This window comes from Protopterus annectens, chromosome 10.part0 (genome assembly GCF_019279795.1).
Source record: "Protopterus annectens isolate FY-2018-M chromosome 10.part0, PAN1.0, whole genome shotgun sequence".
Lineage (NCBI taxonomy): Eukaryota > Metazoa > Chordata > Ceratodontiformes > Protopteridae > Protopterus > Protopterus annectens.
Window position 1 is genome coordinate 730970553 of NC_056744.1, and position 20497 is coordinate 730991049.

At 43.3% G+C, this 20497-nt stretch overlaps 1 protein-coding gene across 1 annotated transcript in view; it reads left to right on the forward strand.

The window, feature by feature from the left end:
* EFCAB7 (EF-hand calcium binding domain 7) overlaps window positions 1-20497 on the forward strand; it is a 1599470-nt gene that overhangs the window by 600588 nt on the left and 978385 nt on the right. The window lies entirely within an intron of this gene.

Consider the following 20497-nt stretch of genomic DNA (forward strand, 5'->3'; position numbering starts at 1 on the left):
CATTTAGAAACTAATATATTGTCTTAGCCATTGTGCAATTAGAGATTAATGTATCTAGTGTTTAAGGAAACTACCCGTGGTAGTGGTGCTGCGGTAGCGTTGTCGCCTCACAGCAAGTCGTTGTTGCATTCGATTCTCATCTAGAGCGTCTTCTGTGTGGAGGCATGCATGAATGGGCGTGCCTTCATTGAAGGTTTTGCATCAGGGCTGGTAACTCAGCACATAAAAATCCACTACCAAACATTAGCGGACCGGAGTTCCGCTGTGGCGACCCCTAACCGGGATAAGCCGAAAGACACAACAACAACAAGTGTTTAAGGAAACTATTTTTATGCTGTCTTTAACACTTTGAATTGGTATGGTTCACAAGATGTGTTTTATTTAGGCAGACAGTTGTTGCATTGCACTGCTGACTTTTTGTTCAGATGTAATCCATCACTGCCACTAAATCTCAACTTACTGTTAGCAGCAGGATACTAAGGCCCATTGAATCATTACCATCTCAGTTATTATGGCTACATCTTATCCATGAGGCTGTGCTGAGCATAATTCTATTTTTCTATCCATGTTTTGACATTGTTAACTGCTTATTGAACTAAATGTTGCATTATATTCTTGCATCTGTAAATATTTATTTATTTGTTTGTTTGTTGTTTGTTAACCGGGAAAGTCCACTGGGCCTAACAGAGCTCATTTTCCTTGTATCTTTAAATATGTTTTGTTCATTTATTATGTGATCCTATTCACACGGGCTGTGCCTGCAAATGGTCCATTGAGATAAGATATCCCATTAGACACATACCACTTCACCCTCTGTACCTTCCATGTCTGCCTTCACTTTAACACATTTCGCATCATGTTAAAACTTACCCTAACTAGTAGCAAGATGGTTTCTGACGTTATAGTACTTTCTACAAACATTTCCTTGAAGCAGCATAAAATATTAGGTTCTTCTTTTCTTCTTTCTCTCCAGATTCACAAGATACAGCCTCATTAATCTTTCCTATAACACATTAAAAGCCTTGCAGTACTGTTACAGTTTATCATAGTATTTTGTTATAACTACATAAGTACAGCAAGTAAACATTTTCTGTTTTAAAACAGAACCTGGTGGAACACAGTGTATGTGAAAAGATAACCAAGCAGTCACAGGCATTTGAACACTTAAAGGACATTTTCAGAGGCATAGCTAGTGTGGGGTGAAGGGGACAGCCACCCCAGGTGCAAGGTGTTGGGGGGGTGCAATTGGCAGATGCCAGTTAGTATGGCAGAGTACCAACATTCATTAATGCATGTGGGCTGCATGTCATGTGTGGTATAAGCTGTAGCAAGTTGCTTTTTTTTTTTTTTCAATTTAAAAGGCACCAGATCAGGAAATGACACAGGGTACCAGATAATCTAGCCATGGTTTCAAATGTTGTTGGTAGCTCACATTACTTTTTATATTTGCTAATTGGGTAAGCCCACTGGTTAGAAGTGACCCTTTTCAGTAATGATTTGGTAGTACTGTCTGGTTAAGTGACTTTCTCAGTGTTGTACGCTAGGCATATGGGTACTGAGAGGACCAAACCCTGAACTACAGGAAGCAACTCATTTACAACTCATAGCCTTGATCCTCTGCATTATAACCACCATTATATGTATTTCTACTACTGTATGATGTAGTAAAACAAAGTTCTTCTTTTGTAGCATCAGATCTAAGGCCAAATGCATTAGGACCATTTTGCAGACAGTATTTTCCCAGGCTGCCAAAAACCTCACAATCCCATCATGCAACATGGTGCCTAGCCTCTCCAGATCTTTGCTGACATGCTTAATTTCAGATGTCTCTCTAAATGGCCTCAAGCTAACTATAAATGGCCTCAAGCTAACTATAGTTGTTAGTAGAGTTACTTCCTCAAATGTGTAAATGTATTCAATAACATTTTATCATTTTGTCTCTTTTTATACATTTTTGCAGTATTTTTCCGTCCATGTTTTGACATTAATTGCTTATTGAACTAAATATTGTAGCATGTTCTTGCATCTGTAAATATGTCTATGTATTTGTTTTTTTAGCATATCCTTGTATCTGTAAATATCTTTTGTTCATTTCTTATGTGATCCCATTCACCCAGGCTGTGCCTGCAGATGGTCCATTTTGATCAGATACCCCGGTAAATAAATAAATATATAAAAGAATGAACGATTCTTTACATGTGTGTACATGATGGTATGTTTTTACTGCATGGTACACTATATACCACTTGAGCCTCTGTACCATCCATGTCTGCCTTCACATTAACACATTTCGTATCATGTTAAACCTTACCCTAACTAGCAGCAAGATGGTTTCTGACATTATACTACTTTCTACAGCCATTTCCTTGAAGCACCATAAAATATTAGGCTATAGTTTTCCCTTGTTTCTTCTTTCTCTCCAGTTTCACAACATACAGTTCATTAATCTTTCCTATAGCACATTAAAAGCCTTGCAGTTTATTATAATATTTGTATAACTACATAAGTACAGCAAATAAACATTTACTGTTTTAAAACAGAACCTGGTAGAACACAGTGCATGTGAAAAGATAACCAAGCAGTCACAGGCATTTGAACACTTGAAGGACATTTTCAGAAGTATAGCTAATGTGGGATGGAGGGGACAGCTACTCCAGTTGCAAGATGTTAGGGGGTGCAATTGACAGATGTCAGTCAGTATGGCAGAGTACCAACATTTGGAAATGCATGTGGTCAGCATTTCATGTGTGGTATAAGCTGTAGCAAACTGCTTTTTTATTTATTTTTCCATTTTATTGGGCACCAGAGAAGCTAGCCATGGTTTCAAATGTTTTGTTAGCCCCATTACTTTTTATATTTATTAATTGGGTAAGCCCACTGGTCAGAAGTGTCCTTTTTCAATATGGATATGGGGAGGATCAAACCCTGAACTACAGGGAGCAACTCATTTACAACTCATAGACTTAATCATCTGCATTAGCCACCACTTTATATATTTCTGCTAGTGTATGATATAGTAAGAGGAAGTTCTTCTTTGGTAGCATTAGGTCTAAGGCCACATGCATTAGGACCATTTGGCAGGCCATATTTTCCCAGCCTACAAAACCCTCCCCATCCCATCATGCAACATGGTGGTTAGCTTCTCCTGATCTTCGTTGACATACTTAATTTCAAATGGCTTTCTAAAGGGCCTCAGGATGATTTTAGTTGTTAGTAGAGTTTCTTCCTCAAATTTATAAATGTATTTAATAACATTTTATCATTTTGTCTGTTTCTTACACTACTTCACGGCTTGAGGGTTTTTATAAATGTTTGCAGTATTTTTCTGTTAAATTTTTCTTCTCTGCCTTGGCCACAGCCTACCTTGTTGGCTTTTTTGTCATCTTCTAGGCTTGTACACACAGCAGAAAAGTAAACGATAACACATAAATTATATTTTACTTGCTTGCTTTTCTTGCTGATCTGGTGTTTTAGGCATCTGTTATGTTATTATAATGTGTCTACTTTTTCTGACATCCTATCTATAGGAGGTAAATTCCTTCCCAAGATCAACATGAAATCTGCAGAATTTGAATTGGAGAACAGTACTATGTCTCCAATTTCTTGATCTGAAAAAAGTATACTTCTTTTCTGATGAAGGAATATCAGATGTGGTTCAGTTGTGACATGAAGAAATGAAACCAAGTGCAGACCGGAAAGAAGCATAGTTTCCAATGAAATTTCCAGAGAGGTCACACATTCCCAGAGTGATGGGTCATTGGCAACAGATAAGCAACTACAGGTCACATGCTGATTACCAACATCCATAAGGCCTTTCCTGATTGTCCCAATCTGGTGGCAGTTGGTGGACATTTATCTGTACATCTCTTTGCTTGAATGTTCATCACCAAGGACAGATAGAGCAGGATGATCATATCCAGGTGTACCCTTGAAATCTCAACCCCATTTCCTCTTTCTTTACCCTTGCCAGACACATAGTCTTCCCCATCAGTGACAAACAGCAAAACTGAAAGTATTAAGATTTCACTAAGTAGTAATCCAAAATATTTTGCTAGACCAGAAAGGGCCAGCATTTGACTGCCAAGATTTTTTTTTGTAGTACCAAAAAAAGGCAAAGATCTCAGGGTGATATTAGACTACAGTGGCCTAAAAAAAATTGTCTCAGAAGAAACGTTTTATATGGCCATGGTATAATTCATCCTTTTTTGCTTATCCAAAGAAGACTATATTTGCTGTTTGGACCACATCCCAGGACACCTGTGTTCGTATCAAAATTGCTATGGAGACCAGGAGGTTCTTACACTTCTGAGCCAGAGCAAGCCTTTAAGCCAGAGCAAACCTTTTATCAATTCCGAGCTTATCTGTTTGGTCTCATAGTAGCTCTTAGGGTGTTCAAGAACATGTCTGTTATAGCAGCCCACAACAGACTGCAGGGAGCTAAGTTTTTTCCATATATAGACAACCGGTTACTAGCTATTCCCTAGTTTCAGGCTTTGGTAATCAGCCAAGAGTCTAATTTTGTTTTTTTCCTCTCTTCAGGTAATGATGTGGTAATGGGTTACATTCATCAGCAACAGTCTGAATATCAAAATATGCAGGGCACACCTTCCAGCAGGCAGAATTCAGTCCCTTCAGCTCAAGGTGTCATACTTTATGACCCTGCCAAAAGTCTTGCCACATCTTTATCTCAAAGTATTGGGTCATATGGCAGCAGCTCTTCCCATGGTACCTTATACGAGATACAATTTGAAAGTTCTTCATTGCACTTTAAGACTACAGTGGTCATAGATTGCAGATTTACTGATGTGAAGTTGGTCAGTCTTGCCGTTCATTCTTCACTGATGAGTTTGGAGCCAATCCTCGGCTCCGACACGGCTGACTAACAAGCTCAAAGTTTTCCAGTAGCTCGAGACCTAGCCCCTTATCCCACAATGCACTGCTGGAATTACCTCAGATCTAGTTTGCCGCAGCATGGATCTCTTGGTTTCCAGCGTTGCTCAAGACTATTGTGGGAACTTTCAACTTTCAGCAAGTTTTTCCATTGCATTTTTATATCTTTCTACTATTATATTTACATGGTATTACCTAGTTCAGCAGATTTTTCTGTTTTTCCCCTTTTCCCAGTAAATCACTAGTGCTTACCTTCAGCCTGTTGGTCTTGGGCCTTTTCTTACCTGCCTTATTGTACAGCTTGTCAGATTGGAGTTGCCCCTTTTGGGCTGAATATTATTATTAGATTACTCATTTCTGCGTTAAACTATTTTTATATAGTTAAATAGTGTTGCTTTTTGATCTTGTGATTTTTTTTCAGGAAGTTAGTTGCTATGTCTGAAGAAAGAGAAAAGCATCCTAAGTCTGGGTTCAAGAAGTGCCCAGACTGCGGACAAAAGATGTCTGTTACGGATGCCCATGTGCAGTGTGTGTACTATTTGGGTGAGGTGCATCTGCAGGAGTCATGTAGTATCCGCCACTCTTTTTACACTCGAGTGCTTGCAGAAAGGAAGAGGAAGTTAGTTGACAGGGGTATTATTAAACACCCTTTCACAGAGGCATTGTCAGACCAGGATGGGGACAGCAAATCGTCCAAATCTTCCTCAGAATCCAGGACAAAAAAAGGGAAAAAGTTGGAAAGTGTTGCGACTTCAGCTCCACTGTCTTCGGAGCCGACAATCTGTTCTTTTTGGACCCGGGACACTGCTTTGGAACCGGTTGCCGAAAAACCTCCCTCACCACTTCTCCAATCAGCACTATCTATTCACTCCTCCAGGTCTTCGGTCAGCCTGTACGATCTGGATATGGACCAGCTGGTTCAGAAGCTCTTAAAAGCACCAGGCCTAGCTAAATTGCTGTCGGCTCAGACCCAACCGTCGGAGTCGAAGACCATTACTCCTGAAATGTCTGCTCCTCCTCCGAGCCATACTGGACCTTTGGAGCCGGAGGAGGCCGACCTGATGATTGTGGATCCCTTGGAGCCAACACCTGTTCCAGTGTTGTCAGCTCTATCTGCTCAGACGTCCTCGTCACTGACTGGGGACTCTAGGAGCCGACACTCTCCAGTCAGGTCTGGGGAGGATAGTCACATGGACTTGGTGCCGACTCTTTTTCTCAGAGCTTCGGCTTGGGTGAGCTCGGCTCCTACCTTGGGCTCGGAGCCCACGGCTTCGGTGTGGGAGGGCATTGCGGCTCCTCATGATCCGTCGACTCCTCCTCATCGGAGCCATGGTGCATTTGAAGTCATGAGGCAAGTGTTGCCTCCTAAGACTTCCTCATCTCCAGGTCTGGCCTCTTCCTCCCCTAAAGTGCCTGTGAAAGTTTCTGTTTCCTCCGGTCATCCCAAGCGTAGAGACCCAGAGCCTCAGGTAGCCCTAACAGGGCACTCCCTGCGCTTCTGAGACCTCTCCAGAGGCTCCCCCTGAAGAAGTTCCCAGGAAGAGATTATGCAAGAGGAGGCATTTGGACTCCCCACAGGAGTCTCTAACATCAGACACCGACTTAGATGAATCAGAAGGGTCCCCTAGATCCCCCTCTGAGGACATCTGCTTTGCAGAGATTCTTGAAATTCTTAGGCAGAGGGGTGATTGGCAGTCCAAGAGCCCTATTAAGGATGAGTCAGTTCTACTGAAGGCATTCGGGTCTCAACCTTCCACCTCTTGGGTGTCTCCGCCCTACGATGAGCTTATGGATCTGGTCACTCGTAGGGCGTGGGAGTCACCAGAATCTATGGAACCTGTCCCTAGGAAGCCTAATAAGTATATTTCTGCCCCCATAGATAAGTCCTTTTTGACCAAGGGAGTCCATGTTGATGCCATGGTGGTGGCGGCAGCCACCAAAAAAGAAATGTCTGAGACTTCCTCGTCTATCCATCCTCCTAACAGAGAATCCAGGATCATGGATAGATATGGGAAATGCATGTTTAGTTCAGCGACTTTCTCACTAAGATCATTGAACTACTTGACCCATTTTACCAGACTGCAGAGAGATCTCCTTAAGGAGTTGGGAGATACTCTTCAGGGTGCTGTAGTTGCGAATGTATTCGACAAAGTTGCTGCCCAGCTTGCTACCCTTAATTTTCTCCCGCTATTTCTGTCCCATTCCCTCTAGTCTGTCTATAACTTTCCATTTCCTCCTTCCTCTTACCTGTGCTGCTTCTTTTTACACATTCAGTATCTCAACTCTACCTATATGGATAATCCTTTCCCTCCTTTGTGGCAACTACAGACCCTCCCAAGAATACCTACTTCCAGGACTACACCCCCCCCCCCCCTCACCTCACATCCTCTCTTACCACTTAAAAATCCATAGTCCTTGCGCCACTTCCTTTACTATTTTAAAGTGATCCAGCTGCTGAGCGTCCCTGGTCCCCAGCGCCTTTGAGCTACTGTAAGTACATATTGCATTTTTTCATATTTATTGTGATACCAGAGAGCTGTCTTCTATTGATAGTGTGCTTAAAACTCATCATAACTATTTAATCCAGTGTACCTATGCTCTCACCTATGCTTATTCACTTGTATGGCTATAAATCAGGTAATGCTTTTTAATCCTAATGGTTATCCTCGCTACTGACAGGAGTGTTGCTTAGAAGATTGTTGAGGGTTTTACACCTCCCACGTGGAGACTCTATTTTTAATTTTAACTTCATTCCCCTCGCAATGTTGCCTAGAGATTTGTCGGGCATTTACACCACCCACGTGGAGACGCTACTTTTAATTCTAACTCTATTCCCTGTAGATTCTCTTGGTCTGAGATTATCTACAAAGATCTGTCTTTATACCATCACGTAGTAAATGTAATGCATTTTTTGGTGGAATGGCTGTTTAGACAATTTAAGTGATTTTAAACACCCACGTGGAGGCGTGTCTTCCAATATTACATCGCTTTCCATGCAGTAGCTTTCACTTGTCTGACCCTGCACGGAGAATATTTCAACAATTAGATCCTTTGATAGAGCGTTTTTTAAAGGCTCCCATGTAGGGTTGTATGTGTGCAGTCTGGCTTCTGGATTTATAATTACATCTGTGGAGATGCTTCTGATGTACACTTCTGAACTCTACCATGGAATATGATTGTTGAACTTAGTCTCTCACGCAGGTATTTTCTCAGAGGCTGAGTTCTGTAAAGTGAATATCTTAACTAAGCACCCAGCTCCCTTGAGGGGCTGTAATGCTTTTAAAATTAGAAGAGTTTGCTTATTCTCATATCCTCATGGGGTTATAATGCTAAATTATTCTTATAGTTTTCATTTAGTTCCCCACGTAGAGACGCTACTTGGTTTACTCCTTGATGATGGGATTTAATTGTCCACTCTGTCCTAGCGGCCCGAATGTAACATTTTTAAATGCTATCAGGAGACGCTATTAGCTTTATATGTGTATGATATTGGTGTCAGTATTTTATTAAATTTTGAACGTCCCTGGCGGGAACATAACCCTCCTTTGTCTCATACATTATTGTGTGAAAAAAAGCCCTGTCGCTCTCATTTGTATATTTTAGATTTACTGGCTTGTTTCTTCACCCGTAATACACCTCTATCTGGGATCTCTTGAACAGAGCTAAGTAAGACTCCTACTCTGGATAGGTAGCTTCTTTTTTACCGATTTCAATGCCATACATCTGTATAACATGGTGCTGGATTCTCTAAGATGTCTTAAATGCTGCTTGTACCCTGTTGTGATCTGTGTTTAGCGAAGTGTATTCATGCACCCTTGTATAAGTCTAATCCTCACATGCATATACACAGTTTGTAGTCATTAGTTTAATGTTGGTTTTAATGCAAAATGACTGCTTTAGAATATTAGCTGTATCTTATGTTTGTATAATTTAGGCGAAATGTTAAACTCTGCAAAGCCGCTATCAGTTGGGTTACTGCCTTAATCATATATGACTTAGAGTTGAACTAGTGACTGCAGCTAAGAGGAGGTTTAGTCCACCCTTTTGCCTTCACTTGTATCTGTATTTAGACAGATTTATTTCATGCTGGATACTGGCTACCATATTCAAAAACTACAATGACTTTAACTGGTTTATTAACTCTCTACTGTTTGGACTACTGGCTTGGTGTGTCTAAAGGCCTGTGCAAATTAAAGTTGGTATCTACTGTTCATTGTATATTACATAACTAAGTCCCTATGGTTATGTGTGAGCTATATTTATGTGAGCTATATTTCTCCTGCTTATCAGATATGACATGTATTTGATGAATACTTTATTGTGTACCTTATTACTGTGTAGTTTATTAATGCTTTACTATCTGCTTTGCATATTCTGCTTTTTATGCTAAAGTTACTTTTTTTTTCCTTTTCTCCTGATCCCGTTTGTTTCCCTTCATCTTCACCTACAAGTACCCAGCTCTCTTTGCCCATATCCTGTCCAGAAAACTGACTCCTCACGCCTGACGACAAGGATCCCATTCCAACCTGCTGTTACATCTCAGGGTCTCCCATCCTTGTTCCCAAAAGTTTAAAGAAGCAAGCATCTCAGGTTCTCCCATCCTTGTTCCCAAAAGTTTAAAGAAGCAAGAAAGTATGTGGTTTTCTTAAACCTAACAGTTAACTAAAGAGGTGTTATATTTGGTAGGTAGTTGAAAAGTCGCTTCTAAGACAGGACAGTCAGCAGCTTACCCATTAGCCTGTACACCCTTCTCGGACCTTTTTAAAGCTCATTCTAATTCTAGTCTCACCTTTTTAATGCTCATTCTAATTCTAGTCTCACCTTTTTAACCCTGGAACAGACCTCTCCCTCTTACTATCTTCTACTGCAACATTGGATGTTATGTGATCCTATCTCGCCTACATTCTGACTGATGGGCTCGGAGCCGATCCCTCGGCTCCGACTCGGCACGCTTATGCTATAGAGCGAGGCCTCTAATTGGCTGAGCTATCTTTATCCCAGGATGCACCACCACTAATCCCCCAGATCTCGTTTGCCGCTTACAGAGCTTGGACGTGGTCTCAACATTGGCTGGGCTAAGTACTATATTTATAGTCTCTTTTCCTGTCAGTAGTTCACTCATTTCAACCCAAAAGCTGTTTTAACGGCTATTTTTTGTTTACGAGTGTGTTTCTTGTTGTTCCATTGAGTTTAGCTTAAATTTTCCTGTCAGAGAAGGTTCCGTTTAAGTTAGAGGGGCCTTCCCCTGTACTAACTACTTTAGTGGTTGTGTGTGGGTCAAGTACCCGTTTGAGTTAGAGGGTCTTGACCCTCCTTGTTTTTTTCCCTTTCTCTTTCTGTGTGTAAAAAAAAAAAAAAAAAAAGTTTTTTTCAGTTTAAAATATTCTGAGTTTCTGGCATACTTTGTACCTGTGTCTTAAAGTTTACTGTTTTCTTGTAGAACTATGTCTAAGGAACATAAACCCTCCGGGTTTAAAAAGTGCACGAGGTGTGGGTTCAAAATGTCCATAACGGACGACCACTCCTCGTGCGTCTATTGTCTTGGCGCCAAACATCTCCAGGAATCGTGCAGTGTATGCCATGCGTTTTCCTCCCGAGTCCTCCAGGAGAGGAAAAACAAATTAATCCTCAAAGGATTAATCAAGCCTTCTTTCGAGGAGGCTTTATCTTCCTGTCCGTCTCCTTCTAAGAAGAGGAAAGCGCCGGCTCCGACCAGTCAGTCGGAACCGATGGCTAAAAAAAGCAAAGCAGACTTCTCCATCGGCTCCACGGACTTTGGAGCCGAGGTCGGAATGGTCTGCCTCGATGCCTCCAGCCTCGACCCCTCTGGTTTCGGAGCCGAGGTCTGGGGCATCGAGAGGCGGGTCACCCTCATCGGCTCCACTGATATTGGAGCCGATAAGGGTCATCGGCTCAGACACTTCCCCTCGGGCGAAGTCCTTATCAGCGCCGAGGGAAATTTCCTTGAAGGTTTCCTCAGAGCCGATAATTGTTGAGTCCTTTCGGAGCCGGTCCCCGAGCCCTTCGGAGCCGATGGAGAAATCGGTTCGGGCCCGATCGGTATCCTCGAGATCTTCCAGGATGTCTGATTCGGACATCGACAGGGTGCTCCTTCGACTCTTCCAGTCTCCGGTGTTCCAAAAGATGGTTTCGGCTCCAGCCCATTCGGCTTCGGAGCCGATGGTCCACTCCCTTACTGTACTTCCTCCTCCAACAGCTTCGGCACCGTTGGAGCAGGTGTTGGTGGAACCAGTGGAGGTGTTAGGGTCAGGCCCGACCCTTACTCCGGCTCCTGAGTCGGAGTTCAGTGCACGGACTTCTTCCTTCGGCCCTGGGGGGGGGGCTTCGGGATTGATACCTTCGGTCCCAAGTCTCCCTCTTGGTGCGTCGGCGGCGGGAGTACCATCCACTGTCGTGGCCACGGAGGGGGGACCTTCCCAGGATTCTGGTGGTCCCACCTTCAGGGCTATGAGGAGTGCTCTAGCCAAATCTTCTTTGGCTACCTCCACAGTTTCCCCAGCTTCTTCTCTACATTTGGAGACTGGGTCGTTGGCAGTTCCCCTGTCCGCAGACAGCGGAGCCCCTGGGCCTCAGGTTACCCACGCTGGGGTTTCTCCCCCTCCTGGAGGTCCTTCTGAAGCCTCTTCGGAAGAACCTCCCAGGAAGAAAACGTGCAAGAGGAAGCACGTTGACTCCCCTGACGAGTCTTTGACATCTGACACTGATCTCGATGATGCAGAGGGGTCCCCCAAGCCATCCTCGGATGATGTCTCCTTTGCAGACATCCTGGAAGCCCTAAAACAACGAGGCGGCTGGCAGTCCAAACCTCCCTCTGCTGATGAGTCGGTGTTCCTGAAGGCCTTCGGGGCTCAGCCCTCTACCTCCTGGGTGTCTCCGCCGACGAGCTCTTGGATTTGATCTGTCGAAGGCGTGGAACACCGGACTCTGTGGAACCGGTGCCCGCTCGTCCAAACAAATTTCTTTGGCCCCAGATAGAGAGGTCCTTACTGAAGGTGTGGCTGTGGATGCTATGGTGGTGGCATCTGCTACACAGCAGGATGTAGCAGAGGCTTCTACGTCCGTCCATCCTCCTAATAAGGAGTCTAGGAGCATGGATCGGTACGGCAAGCGCACCCTAAGTTCAGCGGCCTTTACCCTGAGGTCTTTGAACTACCTGACGCACTTTACGAGATTCCAGAGGGATCTGATTAAGGAGCTATCCGATACCCTCTTAGGTAACCTGCCTGAGGAGCTGGCCCAGACGGTTGGATCTCAGCTGGCTACAATGTCATCCATTTCAAACTCGTCCATGAGGCTCATTTCGTATGCGGCCGAAGGGGCGAGTAGAGTGGCGGGTACAGACATTGCTCTACGGAGACAAGCCTGGCTCCGCCTGTGTCATTTCGCTGAGGCCTTCAAGTCTTCATTCGCTGACGCCCCCTTTGATGGGTCCTCCCTGTTTGGGCCCAAGGTGAAAGACACACTTACCCGCTGTGAACAGGAGGGTAAGACTCTGACTGCCGTAGGGGCACGATTTTCCACTCCCTTTCGGCCTTATCCCAAGGCTAAAAGAGGAGGGAAGATGTGGTTCCGGAGATCGCAGAAGTCTTACCCCTCTCAGCAGGAAGGTTCCCCTCCAGAGGCAGAGGAGGGGGAAATTATCAGGAAGACGCCGTCCCAGAGGCGGCAGAGGCCCCGCAACACTGGAGACCGCGAGTCCTTTCGTGGCTCTTCAGCTTTTCATAGTCCCTGAGGGATTGCCCGACTGTGCTGCTCGAGTCAGTCGGGGTCATTTTTCAAGCACCTAAAGGCCTGGGAAGGGATCACTCAGGACCGATGGGTGCTTCAATTATCGCCGGAGGTTACTCCATCCCATTCTGTTGTCCCCTCAGTCCAAAGAATCCCGGACCCGCCACCCAGTCAACGGATACCGCAGCCATAGAAATTTCAAAACTGCTGCAAAAGGAGCCATCCAACCAGTCCCCAGACCAGATCGGATTAGGGACTTACTCAAGATTCTTTTGGTGCCAAAAGACCGGGGACTTGAGGCCCATTTTGGACCTAAGCAACCTAAACCGTTCAGTCAAGAAGTCCAAGTTCGAATGGTCTCTTTACAAACCATTCTCCCATTGTTGGAGAAAGGTGTTTGGATGTGCTCCATAGACCTCAAGGACGTATTACCATATCAAAATGCATCAAACGTCCAGGAGACACTTGCGCTTCAGCCTAGGAGGCAGTCATTTTCAGTTCCGTGCGCTGCCCTTTGGTCTCACCACAGCCCCCAGGGTGTTCACCAAATGCTTGGCAGTAGTGACTGCTCACTTGAGGAGTCTAGGATTCCAGGTGTTTCCGCACCTAGACGACTGGCTTCTAACTGCCACCTCCAAGCATCTACTTCTACGGAGCCTGCAAGCCACAACATCACTGGGCAATTCCCTCTGAATCACCTTCAATTGGCCAAAGTCTGTGTTACGGCCATCTCAAAGAATAAGATTCATAGGGGCAGAGATAGATTCAAACCAGATGCGGGTCTATCTACCTGCAGACAGAATTCAGATCATACAAAATCAGGTTCGAGCCTTACTCCCCAGGTCCAAAGCCCCAGCCAGAATGGTCATGCAGCTATTGGGATCGATGTCTGCCACAGTTCTGCTAGTTCCCTTGGCAAGGTTACACATGAGAATCCTCCAGTGGCTTCTTTCAACTCAGTGGTCCTTTCAGGAACTCCTCTCAATCATCTAATATGGATCACAGAATCTTGCAGACGGGACCTTCACTGGTGGCTAGTGTCCTCCAATTTGGATCAGGGACGACCCTTTGTTCTTCCTCCTCCGGCCACTTTGACCACGGACGCCTCCCAGACGGGGTGGGGGGGGCATTCCCTGGGCAGGTCAGTCCAGGGCAAATGGCATCCGGAAGAGACCTCTCTCCACATCAATATCCTAGAAATGAGGGCAGTACTCCTGTCCCTTCAAGCCCTTCACTATTACCTCCCTCAGGGCGTAATTGCTGTTCACTCAGACAACATGTCAGTTTTCTGGTACCTGAACAAACAGGGAGGGACCAGATCCTATCCTCTTTGCAGGGAAGCGATGAGGGTCTGGGAATGGGCAGTCTCGACCAAACGCTTCCTAGTGGCTACTCACATACCGGGCAAATCCAATGTCCTAGCCGACAGGTTGAGCAGAACCATCCTCTCTCCTCACGAATGGTCTTTGAACATGACTACTACAAGACAGATTTTCAGCGAATGGGGAGTTCCGTGCTGCGACCTCTTCGCGACTCCTCTGAATGCGAAGTGCAAAGATTTTTTCTCCCTAACCCCGGCTCCGGGGAAGAGCCCTATGGACGCGTTAGTCCATCCTTGGCCCACCGGCCTGCTTTATGCCTTCCCTCCAGTTCCTCTCCTACCCAGGGTAATTCAGAAGGCGTCTCTCTTAGGGAGCAAGATGATCTTAATTGCTCCTTACTGGCCTCGTCAAGTCTGGTTTCCCTATCTTCGGAAACATGCTCTGGAAGGTCCATGGTTCCTGGACCAGGTCCCAGACCTACTGATTCATCAGTCGGGACTACTACATCAGTCCCTACACACATTAAAATTGACGGCCTGGCTCCTCCTCTTCCGACCATAGTCAGGAGACATGCACTAGACCCAGATGTAGTGCACATATTGTCTTCAGCCCACAAGTCTACTACTGAAGAAACTGTATTCTAGCAAATGGAAAAGGTTTGCTATCTGGGCTCAACTCCGGGGTCTGGACCCCATTTCTACTCCGTGGCAGAAGTACTCAAGTTCCTGACCTCTTTTCAAACAAGGCTCTTCTGTCTCTACCATCAAAGTACAATTGGCAGCGATTTCTAATTTTCATGAATCCATAGACCCACCCTTAATGAGCAACAGGTTGTGTAAGACCTTCTTGAAAGGTGCTGCTCTATTAAGACCTCCGGTTTCTCATCCTGCACTTCCATGGGATCTCGATATAGTATTACGTGCCTTGACTTCTTCCCCCTTTGAACCGGCAGCTACCTGTGATTTAAAGTTTCTATCATGGAAGACAGCTTTTCTAGTGGCAATTACTTCAGCCAGAAGGGTTTCAGAACTTCAAGCTTTGTCAGTGAAACCCCGTGCTTGGTTTTTCATACAGACAGGGTTTCCCTCAGACCAAATCCTTCTTTTGTTCCTAAAGTCTGTTCTACTTTATGCTTGCAACAGTCATTAGAGCTCCCAGTTTTTTCCCAAAATACTCCAATAAAGCGGAATTTATTTTCCACACACTAGATGTCCACAGGCAGTTACTTTTTATTTGGATAGGACCAAACAATCAAGGAAGACAGATCAGTTGTTTGTGTCCTTTGCAGAAAACAAATTGGGCAACGCGGTCACAAAGGTCACTATTGCCAAATGGATCAGGGACTGTATTACTCAAGCTTATATTTATTCTAACAAAGAGCTTTCCACCTCTGTCAAGGCTCATTCTACAAGGGCTATGGCTACTTGGTAGCATTTCATTCTAAGCTTGCTATTAGTGACATTTGTGCTGCGGCTACATGGTCTTCCCCGCATACCTTCATTTCTCACTACAAATTAGATGTGGCATCTAGAGGACGAGCTTCATTTGGTTCCACAGTGCTCAGAAGTGTTTTCCAATGAGCCACCCGGGATTTAGGTGCTAGGACGCTGTCCCATCAGTCAGAATGTAGGCGAGATAGGATCACATAACATCTTTTAGTTATGTACTCACCATAACTTCAGATGTTTGGGATCCATCTCGCCTACATTCCTAATAACCCACCCTCCTTCCCCCTTCCTTGGAGATCAGAGGATATCAGAAGGTCCGAATCCTGTTGTTTCATCTGAAACATCTAACAATGTTATATAATCAAGCTGTGCATGTGTGCATGAATGCGGACAAACAAGATCTGGGGGATTAGTGGTGGTGCATCCTGGGATAAAGATAGCTCAGCCAATTAGAGGCCTCGCTCTATAGCATAAGCGTGCCGAGTCGGAGCCGAGGGATCGGCTCCGAGCCCATCAGTCAGAATGTAGGCGAGATGGATCCCAAACATCTGAAGTTATGGTGAGTACATAACTAAAAGTTTTGTCCACTAGGTGGCACCCTTATCCGGTTCTCCTTCCCACTATCCCATACCATAACATGACAAAATTTCCTTGATTTTTCCCTAGTCTTACTACTATCTTAACTCACTTTTATCTTCTTACTACCTTCAGCTTTTTAGCCAGCTATAAAGCTCATTCATATTTTCTTACTTCCATCTTTAGCCTTGAGCCAGCGTTTATCCTCCTCCTCTACCCATAGTATATTCTGAGATCGTCCTGTCCTAATAGTGTTACTTATTATCCCACTTTTTATCCTCTAATCCTCTACACTCAGCACCCACCTATCCTCATACTATCCATCCTTCCACTTTGCCCAATCTCTCCTTTTACCTACAACGTTACTTACCTTTCTTAAAAGTGTCTTTCACTGATTGATTCTTCTTCTTATGCTTCTTCCTTCTCTTGTCTCTACCTGCTTCGTTCGCCCTACGAGCTCACTTTGCTCCCCACCCACCACCAGAGGTCGTAGACTTATACCTCTTAGCCACACCCTCTTTCCAAACCAACAAATCAAATTGATCTACCAACCTAATTTTTTACACCACACCCTTCCTCCACATATCCAATCATAAGCTCCCTCTACTTAAAGTAACATAACCTACTCTTATATCTTTACTTGACTTACATCAGTCCTACCTATTTGTTAGCTCCCATAATCAGACTCAGCATCATGCCCACATTAGCTAAATATACTCCTACCAAAATACTTCTCATTGCCACACTTATAATTGTTCTCACTTCATCTTATCTCTTAACCTCATTTACACATCTAAATTTTTCTCAACTTTACTATCCTTATAAACAACCTTACAATCTCTCACTACCTCTCACCAGCATATAAATATAACTTCCACACAAAGCTACCTTCTATCAAAGTACCACAGACTGTCCCACATTAAATATAATAACATAATAACCAGGAAAGTTCAATATCTAATCAGTAACACACATACTCCTTTACTTAGACTGAAAAGACTATCCTTAGAGGATGGAGATATCCATCCTAATCCAGGCCCAGCCAATGTCCTTGCCACTAACTCTCATACTCCCAATCCTACTACCCCACTCTCCCCTACCAAACGTTCCAACTCACTCCTAATAGCTCATCTCAGTATCCATAGCTTAAATAATAAAGTGGCCAACCTCCATGCTCTCCTGGATGTATACTCCTTTGACATCCTTTGTTTGACAGAAACATGGTTAAAACCTGGAACCCATGATAATGAAATCACACCTCCAGGCTATAATATATTGAGATGTGATTGTAACAAAAGAAAGGGTGGGGGGTAGCAATTCTATTCAAAGAAGGCCTAATAGTCACCTCTTCACCCTACAACCCTCTTATGGAAAATAATGCTGAAATATTCATCTCCAAAATACAGATCAATTATAATAAATCCATAAATAGTATCTGTATCTATTTACCTCCTGGGAACAACATCACTACACTAGAGAATATACTTTGTTGGGTCGCATCATCCTTCCCTCAAGAAACTATAATCCTAGGTAACTTAAATATTGATTGGAAGAGCATCAATACTGACCATCCTACTTCCCATATTAACCTTCATGGCTTCTCTCAAACCATTACCTCCCCCACTAGAATTAACAAACCAAATAAAAAAGAGACTACCTTAGACTGGATTCTTATAAACAACTTTCAACAAACTTATAAGGTAGGGACTTTCCCTGATGATGAAAGTGACCATTCATTGACCTACATAATCAGGAAAAAGATTGATATTGCCAAACCCACAATATTTTGGACAATTTGGAGCAACAAGCTTTTTAACATACAGCTATTCCAAAGTGAAATTACTGCTTGTAATTGGTCTCCCATAAAAGCCCTACCACTTGAAGAGGCTGTCAAATACTTCAGCTCTAAATTCTTAACTATCCTAGACCACCATGCACCTAAGCATACCATCAGAATTAGATCAGAACCAGCTCCTTGGCTCTCTAAAGAAACCAGGCAAAAAATCCTACTCAGAAACAAAACCTGCGATAGGTGGTGAAGTACTAAACTTACAGCAGATCAACAAGTATTTAAACAACTGAGAAATTTGACAAAAAAGCAATACTCTCAGATAAAAAAACTTTTACTGTAAAATGCAGCAAACACAGCAAAATAATCCACAGAAATTCTGGGCAAGTATCAATAGACTCCTAAACCCTGGTCACTCCAGTACACCAAGCCCAACAGACACTAATCTCAAGACCACAATCGAAACCACTAACACCTTTAATACCTTCTTCACTGAGGCCATACAATCCCTGGCCAGCCAACTATCCCTTGATAACTCTAGCTTTCCTATCCCCAATAATAGCCCTATTCCCAATTTCAAATTACAACCCATCTCTACTAATTTTGCTTACAAACTCATCCAAAAACTGAAGCCTTGTTCTCCTTCTGCTGACCAGATCCCAGCTGAATATTTGCAAAAAGCAGCTACATCTGTAGCCTATCCCGTATCTATTCTTATAAACAAAACCATAAAGAAGGGAACCATCCCAGCCATATGGAAAATTTCTCACATTATTCCCCTTCATAAAGGGGGTAACTGGAATGAATATTCCAACTACCGACCTATAGCTCTACTATCTCCTTTAGCTAAAATCATGGAAAGAGGCATTCATCTCCATCTACTTAACCATTTAATTCAGCATAACTTACTAGCCAATACCCAGCATGGTTTTAGGCTATTCCATAGCACCACTACTGCCCTTCTTTCCTTCACTGATTCTATTAACAGAAACCGTAATAATAATATTCTCTCTTCAGCTCTCTTTATTGATCTTTCAAAAGCTTTCGACATGATTAACCACCCTTTGCTTATAAACATTCTAAAATCACTTTCTTTTGACTCACTAGCAGTACAATGGTTCACTTCCTACCTCAGCAATAGGCAGCAAGCAGTCCTCTGGGAGAATAATCTATCATCCCTCCTGCCAGTCACCTTGGGTATCCCCCAGGGCTCAATTCTAGGTGTCCTGCTTTTCTTTATATTTATAAATGATCTGCATTTAGCTAGTCCAGAAGCTACCTGCATACAATATGCAGATGATTCTACACTTACTTGCACAGCCAACTCTTCTTCTGAACTGCAGTCCATAACTCAGAAGGTGTTTAACACAGTAGAGTCATGGTTTTTAAAGTGTTGTCTCCTTTTGAATCCCAAAAAATCAAAACTCCTACTCTTTACTCCTGCCCGTAAGTCCACACCATTAGACTTCTCAGTCATCTCTAATAATGGTACCCTCATTTCTCCTGACTCCAACACCAAACTCCTTGGAATTACAATAGATAACAACCTTAATTTCGATTCTCACATTAACAGCACTATAAAAAAGTTAACAGAAGAATGGGCTCCCTATATAGGATTAGATCCTTCCTTACCTCTAAAACTAGAACCACTATCGCCCACTCACTTCTAATCTCTATACTGTTCTATGCCTCACCAATTTACGCAAACCTAACTAAAAACAACCTGCTCAAACTAGCTAGCTCCTATAATAACACTGCCCTTTTTGCCACTGGAAACCCCTTCCGAACCCATCACTGTCACAATCTAAAACAACTTGGTTGGCTTGAACTACAGAATCAGCTTCAATTTAACCAACTTACCATTGTCCATAAGGTCCTTAATGATCCAAACAAAACTCCAATACTCTCTAACCTCATAATCCCCTGTAAAAATCTCAATACCTTACGCTCATCAAATAAACTATTAGTTAGCATAAACAAGTCCAACAACATGGCAGGTGACTCTCTGATTTCAAACACAACTGGCAAAAGCTGGAACCTTCTACCTTGCATTACTTACTTCCCTACCCCCTCTTCAAACAAAATCTCAAATTATTCCTTAGAACACACTGGCTATGCCCTTGCAGTGACCCTGACTAGAATTTCTCCCCGGTTCTTCTACTTCCCAGTTTCTACTTAAAACTAGACAATATTGTTTAGCATGAATGAAAGAGTGAACTGTAAAACTACTGTAACATTTGAGTATTTTATTCCTCTGAAGATCATGTTCTAAATTCTGTTCTTTGTCATTTTATGTACAATACAATGTATCTGAAATAGCTGCTATTTACTATTTTATTGTAAACTACTACCTAGTTACTTACTGTTTTGTTTGTTTATTTTTATTGTAATTTTTAACCTTTGTTATTACTGTGGTTAGTTTGGAGCTTTTCTCCCCGGGACTCTACTGAAAATGGACATATATCCAGTTAGACTAGCCCGGTCAACAAATGTAAAATAAAATAAATAAATAAATAAATTCAATAGTTAACTCGTCCATTTGTCTCGTATCTTACGCAGCTGATGGTTCGAGTAGAGCTGCAGGTACAGGGATTGCTCTCTGTAGACATGCCTGGATGCGACTCTGTTCGCGGAACCCTTCAAGTCTTCCTTTGCGAATACCCCGTTTGATGGCTCATCCTTGTTTGGGCCAAAGGTGAAGGAGACTTTGACCAGGTGTGAAC